This window comes from Seriola lalandi, unplaced genomic scaffold (genome assembly GCF_002814215.2).
Source record: "Seriola lalandi dorsalis isolate HSWRI2012SDOR001 ecotype SW California unplaced genomic scaffold, Sedor1 jcf7180002054865, whole genome shotgun sequence".
In the NCBI taxonomy this organism is placed as follows: domain Eukaryota; kingdom Metazoa; phylum Chordata; class Actinopteri; order Carangiformes; family Carangidae; genus Seriola; species Seriola lalandi.
Window position 1 is genome coordinate 24,597 of NW_019525418.1, and position 8,033 is coordinate 32,629.

General features: G+C 40.9%; 1 long non-coding RNA gene across 1 annotated transcript; it reads right to left on the reverse strand.

Annotated features, from left to right (window-relative positions):
* Nucleotides 1-3,576: 3,576 nt before the first annotated feature.
* Nucleotides 3,577-5,811, reverse strand: LOC147817873 (uncharacterized). The gene is made up of 3 exons (XR_015438576.1): nucleotides 5,493-5,811; nucleotides 4,745-4,810; nucleotides 3,577-3,660 (listed from the first exon to the last, which is right to left on the reverse strand). It is a non-coding gene; the product is annotated as an uncharacterized LOC147817873 (long non-coding RNA).
* Nucleotides 5,812-8,033: the final 2,222 nt, after the last annotated feature.

The following is an 8,033-nucleotide window of genomic DNA, read 5'->3' on the forward strand; positions in this document are numbered from 1 at the left end:
TTCATTAACTGGATTAAAGAGACGTCCGTGACTCCACCTGTGGAAAAGATCAGTCACATGATCAAAGGTGAGCGCTGGCTCTGTGAAAACATTCAGGTTGTTTGAGTCGTGATAAATGTGGAGGAGGTCGTATCAATGATGGAGGTCGTCTGAACATCTGAAACTTCTTTTCATGTTTGGTTTGATTTTTCTGTTTAATGTCAGTTTGACTAATAATAAAAATCTGATTAGAAACGTTTCGTTAATTGATTAGTTATTGTTGTTTACATCATGTTATCGTCTGGTATTTAAGGGAAGCTCTGATTTTAATGTTTACCTCAGATATTCTGCCTCACATCTGCTTCTCTGCTGCCGGTCGTTATGTGAAAATATTAATAAAGTTATTTCTGCAGCAGAGATAATAAAGCTGATCTATATTTCTATGTTTACACCCACTTCAACACACAGCTTCACGTGAGAGACCTGGAGTCAGATCAGGGGCCGACAGACACCGGATGTTTCCTGTGGGAAGATGATTTAATGGACGCAGGAAACCTGGTGTTTAAATCCTCAGACAGGGAGATTATTATTACACATTAGAGCTGCAACGATTAGTCGATCAATCAGCTGATCAGTCCATAAACAACTATTGTGTGAATCAAAAGCAAAAACGTTTGATGGTTTCAGCTTCCCACGTGTCAGAAGTTGATGGTTTTAAATGAAAGTGACTCTTTCACTGTTTTCTGATGTTTTAGGGACAAAACGACTCATTGATTAACTGAGAAAATGAATGACAGATTAATCAACAGTGAAAATAATGATTGGCTGGAGAGATGGATTCTCATACTCAAAGTAACTGATTAAAAAACTAAGACTGAAACTATAAATCTGAGCAGATCAGTTTCCACAAATGAACTTTTGACTTTTTATAAAATTTAGACACAAAAATAAGTTTTATAGGAGTGAGGGATCATGTCACCGGCCTATTACAGTGCACTCATCTCCCCACGTTACCTGGTCTCTGATGTGCCTGTAAACACACTGACTGCTGTCCCACAGTGTCGCACACAAAGGAAACATCTGCTCACAGCTGGAAACAAAGTGGAATATTCACTGTCAAATACTGGAGCAGCAACAGCTCAGAAAACAAACTATTAAATCCCCAAAAATAATAATAATTATACTGTCTCTTTGTTTTCATATCGATTTTGTCCCAAAGCTGCAATTTGATTTTAGATCATTTAGACTGAACTGATGCAGAGAACCTGAGGAGTCACAGCAGAAGAACAAAAACACAGATAAAAAAAGAGAGTGCTATTTATTATGAGCATCCCCTGTAAACATAGGAAGCATGAAAAAGCTCAAATCAAAAGACTGAATACTATAAACACCAATATAAACAGCAACTATAAGGTGTTTTGAGCCGATAATAGTCACAAATATTCATGTCAAGGTTAGCACCACAGCTAGTGCTACGTAGCTGACTCGTTTGAGGCCAAAACAAGAGACAGAACACACGTTGTTGTTGGAAAGAACAAGGATATTGTGGCAAACAGGTCACACAACATGTGATTTTAAAGCTGGATAAACAGCAGCGACAACAGGAAACACAACAAACCTTTTCCACCATGTGACAAACACAGAGACAAAGTCCACAACACCAGGAGCGTAACATTAGTTTCACTCAGACACACAGTGAGTCTGGTTCATATTTCATACTGAAAGACGTGAAGCCAGTTACAACAGAGAAAAACACAGAGGCTGATGAAAGTTACTGACTTCAGGTGTAAAACTCCCAGGACCAAAAACATGGCTGCCTCCGCTTCAGGCTGAGAGGCACTTCAACGCGTCACCAGCTTTTTATTTTGTACAATGTCAAACTGCAGCGTCGCTCTCAAATTAAACACCCAGACAACAAACACACGAGTAACGTGACTGTACCTTTATATACAGTGAAGTGTTTGACACCGACAGCAGCAACATGAGCACGTGACGTTCACTCCACAGCACCAGTCAACAGTCTGGAATCAGGACAACGTTAGTCATGACCTTTAAACACGACTAAGTCCTGGATATCCAACCATCCAGAAACACACTCCTTTCTCATTAAAACATTCACTTTGTCTCTCCACCCGCCTCTTCCTCCACCTCGTCCAATCACAGGAGCCGACACAGGGACACAGGGAGTGTGCACCAATCAGACGACTGCTTTCCTCAAAACAAATCCAAATACAACCGGTTTTTACAACAATCACTTCCTCTGCAGAGAATCTCATTTAACTGAGCAAACACTTCCTGTATAGAAGTGAAACTTTTAAGAAAAGCCTTAATGGGGTTTACACACTGTGAACGTGCTAAGAAGCAGAGGTATCCATGGTTACAGATGCTGCCTCACAGAGGACTTTACTACTGCCATTGGAAATCTTTCAAGTCCAGTAGCTGTGTTCTTTGTTTCACTCTAGAAACGGAATAAAAATAAAGTATTAAAAGGCACATTTTTCCAGAGATAAATCCACTCCAGACTTTTCAGCAGAAGCTGCAAACATCCTGACTGATGCTGATCTGCTTTAAAGGAATAAATAAAGAGCCCGCAGAAACAGTAAGTGGAGCAGATCTGTCTGAACAGGAACAAAAACAACTTCTCTCCACCTGACAAGTCAGTGAAAAACTGGTGCCATGACGCAACAGAGAGCAAGTGGAGCAGAATGAAACAGAATCAATGAATCCATTCTTCTTCAAGGGCCGGGAACACAGCTATCAAGTATACAGGTAGTCAATTCAGACTGTATGGAAACACACGGACCTGGATGCTGATTTTGAACATATGAGGAGGAGAATGAAAACACAGTCCATCTGTTTTTTTTCCACATCTCCAGTTTAAGTCATTTTGATTCTTCATTTGCATTTACATCCGTCAACTTCCAGAGAGCAGCCCCCCCCCCCCCCCACTCGTAAACACTGGAGCAGAAACATGCTGTTATTAAAACACGTTCTCATTCAACAACATGGACGCTGAAGCTTCAACTCCAAACTGAACCAGTCAGGGGAAATAAAAACTTCCATCCACAGGCCTCAAACTGTGACCATGAAATGACCTCCAGGCTTTATTCCAGTTCCGAGACATTACTCGCTCGCGCTGATAAACATTCGTGCAGTTATCTAATTATTTCTGCTTCCGACTGATAAATACTCGCTCTCAGCTTCAAAGTTCAAGGCAAGTTTATTTTGGGGCAAAGCAAATGTTGACACAGACTCAAACGTGTGCTTAGCTTTAGCCAAGATCATCATTAAATCTGTGGATCTGGATGATAATTCAGGAGTAATTTGGCTTGAGAGGGAGGCGGCAGTTCATGTATGTGCAGAGGAAGAAAAGTAAAGGTCACATTTTGCTGCTAAAACAGAAGAAGAAGAAAAAAATCAGTGATTAAAAACATCGCTGTGCAGTGCTGACTGGGCTTTCTGTCTCTCTCTCTCTTTTCCCTGCCACCCCTCCCCCCCTCCAAACCAAAAACAGCATCAAAGCAATCAAAATGGTAATGTTAGGCATGAATGGGGCCCATCCCCCCTCCTCCTCCTCCTCCTCCTCCTGCACGAAACTCTGCAGACTTTTTTTCCTCTCCATGTTGGGGGGGGGGGGCCACCCCCCGTTTCTCTCTCAAAATGGAAGCTTCCACTACCAAACTGAAACAAGAAGAAGAAGAAGAAGAAGAATGATGGAGAAAAATACTACAACACAAACATCCAGCCTCAGGATCCAGGCCAGCATCAAGACAACAAACTGGATTATTGTCAGAGCTGCTGCTGCTCGGTCTCATTGTTGTCCTGCTGTGTGGGCTTTTTACATAAAGCAAGTTTAATGGCTTTAACTGTAACTGCAACAAATCAAGTGCTTGTAAACTGCAATTCCACGGGAAATGACATCGATTAAAGTCACGCAGAGGGGAAAACGGGCCTCTAACTATTAAACTAAAACACAACACAACGAGTGGTTAAATACATATCGACCTATTTTCCTTGAATTCCTCATCTTCCTTGCTGCTAATGTGGGGAAGTTGTGTGCGGCTGCTGTCGGGCTGGGACCGACCGGCGGGGCGGTGCAGCAGCAGCAGCAGCCCGGAGGAGCCGGAGGAGCTGGCCGCGGTGCTGAACACTGCTGCAGCCTCCATCCGGCCTCCATCTCCGGCTTGGCTTTCAAAAAGCACTTGCTGTAAAAGTTGATATAAAGACACCGTTTGCAGGCCGTAGAGATAGAAAAAAAAAAAAAAAAAAAAAAAAAAAAAGTGAAAGCGTAATCGTGGGCGAATCAAATGCACCGCTGTGATCATGTGACCGAGAAGAAATAATACCACCAGACTAAGTATAAAGTAACAAAACCGGGCTGTTTAACCGTGTAAAAGACGATAAAAAGAGACTCCAGCTTCACATTAAAGCCCAGTTCAACCGTTAAACTTCAATAGTGTTGTTTGTAAAAAAGTGTGAGTCGGATAGTTAGCCAGGCTGCTGCTTTATTAGCCTCCAACGTTACTCTCCAGAAACATGTCGACCTACTCAAAATGGACGCTAAAATTTTTCAACATTACACAACTTTGAGTGTCGAGACAAGAGCCGGGGTGAAGCCCAGCCGCACACCCGGCCAGGACACCGATAAAAGAGGGGTTTAAACACACATCCAGCACGGTGTCGAGGTTAAAGAGAAAAGCTTGAGACAGAAAGAGGCAGAAAAACAATGGTGACAACCTGAGAGGCGAAACATATTGGAGCTTACTTGTTTATCGCTCAGGGCTGTTATTCTTGTTTGCCTGTCGTGCAGCTGTCTCTTAAGCTCTCCATCCTACAATTGAACAAAACATTTTGTCAGTGGAAAATCTTCCTACACAACAATGAAACTTCACAATCGTATATATTTTCAGCAAAGTCACGATGAAGCTGCCAAAAAAAAAAAAAAAAAAAAACCATAACATAAAGACAGGGGCTAGCCGAGGAGGAGAGGAGATTTATGCTGATAAAGTTTCTCGCACACACTCCACCGATCCAACCCGAGCTCGGGCTGTGAGAGGCTCCGGAGCTCTCAGCAAAATATAACGTTTACCTGTGGGTCCTGCTTCATCTGTGCAACTAGTTTGTGGACGATGGAGGAGCGAAATGTGGATTAGAAAAGTGTCTCAAGTTAGTATGTGAAGGGAGGAACAAAGCGGGGGTGATAGCCACAGCGACTCCGGCACCTCATAAATATTCAGGTCGCGTCCTGATCGCCACACAGCACCACCACCACCGCATTACCACTCCGAATTCTTCGCAGAAAACACCGCCGACAATTAGCCAAAGTACCGCGAAAAGTGCACTTAATCAGACTTGGAGGTGGACGATGTGTCGCCGGTAGATATTACAAAGCGACATGCCCCCCCCTCCTCCTCCCCGGAGTGTTAACCTCTCATCCCTTCAGATTTTCAGCCTCCTGCTCTCACTTGCTTCATAACACCAATAAGGCTGGAATAACACGATGTTTCATTTACCTGATGACATTGGATTTCTACTTTCAGCGCCTCTTGCAGGCCTTGTAGTTCCATGTTCCGACTAGAAAAGCACTTTTCTCCCACTTTCGACGCGGCCGAGACGAAGTTTAAGTGAATTAAAGATTTTTTAAAGCGACAATAACAATTGAAAGAAGAACTACTCAGGCTGCAAAGCAAGTTCTCGCTTCTTTTACAGGCTAGGACTCATCACCCACTTTCCGCCCGTCTTCAAAAGTGCTCCAAACCCGGCGAAAAGACCTCAGAACCCGGACGGGGCCTCTCCAGATTACGGCCGAACGTCGAGGGGTCCGACGGGGGAGCGGGGTAGCTTTTCTGTCGATAATTTTAAGTTGAAAGACTGGGACTATATTTTGTCCGAGTCCGCGGCTTGATTTCACTTTGCCTGGGGAAAAGTTGCGCTTCGGCTGTCAATGGTAATTCTGAAGTTCCCGGATGGAGCAGAGAGCCCCCCCCCTCCCCTCTCCCCACCCCCCGTAAATCGGGCATGCGCAGTAGGTCGGGGGAGCCACAACTACAAGAACACAGTGCAGAGCATTTCTAATAAAAACTTAGATAAAACAACACAAACAGGATTAATAACAGAGCTACTGTTTACATTATAAAACATTAACTAAAGCTAGATGTTAATATTTTCATTCTGAGTTACATTCAGCCTATTATCCTACACAAATAACTAACTATACTAATATTTATCTCATGTATAGTCTTCATTTTCACATATTTAACCTGGTAAAAAAAAAAAATCATTTTTTAAAAAGAGATGCCTGTTTACTGTCGTAGCTATAAATACAAACAACAAATAGAGCATGGCAGGTGTCACACACCATGACAATAAACACAACATCCAGCTGAAATGTGATAAAAGTGAACAAATATCTAGTAGATATGAAATAAAAGTAATTTGTGATATTGAGCTGTGTAAATAGAATGTGACTTGACTTAAAATCCAGCTAAGATGCAGAAACAGGCGCAATATCAAAACAATCTGGAATAAAGTCAGAATAATACATTTAAAAGCATAAACACTGAACAAGAGCTGATTTTAACTCACCAGCAGTGATCAGCTCTGACAGTTTCAGCTCCATCTGTACATTGTTCCAGGAGAAATGTGCATCCAGCTGTGTCCCAACATCTGTAAAACATCAGGAGAACACAGACCATGTTGATATTTCTGCACATATATGAACACAGGTCAGGAGGAAAGGGTCTGAACATGGATTTATTATATATGAAACCAGTGGGAGAGTCAGTGCACAAATAGTGAAGGCCTCTCAGCAGTGGTGCACTGTGGTGACAAGATAACACAGGCAGAAATAAAACATAAAGCACAATGATATACAGAATCCAGCATTTTTAAATAATGCGCAGGTGTATTTATAAAAACCTTACTACAAAAAAAAACATAGGCTATATATCTGCCATATAGTGGCCATTTTATTAGGTATGCCTGTGAAATTATATTGAAATGTTTCTAATATTATCACCACTCATGTTTTCCAAATGTGGTGGACAACACATTAGAAACACATCTGAATATAATAGAGTTAAATGAATACATCCCTGACAGGATCAATCAAACCTGATTATTATTGTAAAAACAGGATTTAACCCTGAGCTGTTGTATTAGATTTCACAGGTGTACCTAATAATACAGCAAATGTGTGTATACGGCCTAAGTATTGTAATGTATATAACATATTCTGATTTTGAATTATTTTATTCATGGAAACAGTTCTGTTCTTTGACTCTTTAGACTGTTTCCTGTCTGATGTTACATATGAATTTCTATTTTGAAGATCAATAAAGTCGTATGTTATTTCATCTTTAGTTCAAGGAGCAAAAACGAGGCTAGTCACAACACTGCTACACTAATTCAAACATAACTTCAGTTCTACAAAAGTGTCTTAGACATATCATTTTAAAATTATGGTTTCATCATCAAACACCAAGATTGCCGACGTATTATGTCCAAATTTAGATTCATGAATATGCCTTTTACTTAACACTAAATTAATAACATTAATGACAAAGTGGTGCCTTTTTCTGGTAGAGATCAGTACATTTAGTACAAGTACTGCATTTATGTATTGGATCTTTATTTCTGATACTTTTATTAAAACAAAGGATCATTAAAACTCCTTCTATTCTAATAGACTTGGAGACAAGTCCACAAAGTCTCTCAACCAATTCTCATTGTTAAAACACTTCACTTTAAACTGCCAGTGTAATAGTATATAGCAATTTAAAGAGTATAACAATAAGTTTTGCACCAAGCACCAAACTACTGAAACTTAAATCTTTTAACTAAATGTATAAACAAGTGCATCCGTGTACCCTCCACACCACGGTCTTATAGTCTGATACTGTACCATCAAGTTCCTTCAACATGTACAGTATAATGTATAATAATGCCCGTATTTTCAGTTAAACTAGTTCTCTGTACTTTGATGGAACTTGCATGGTAAATTAACCAAAACTGAGAATCTGATTTTTTGGTATGTCATCCTCTATCAAAGCCTT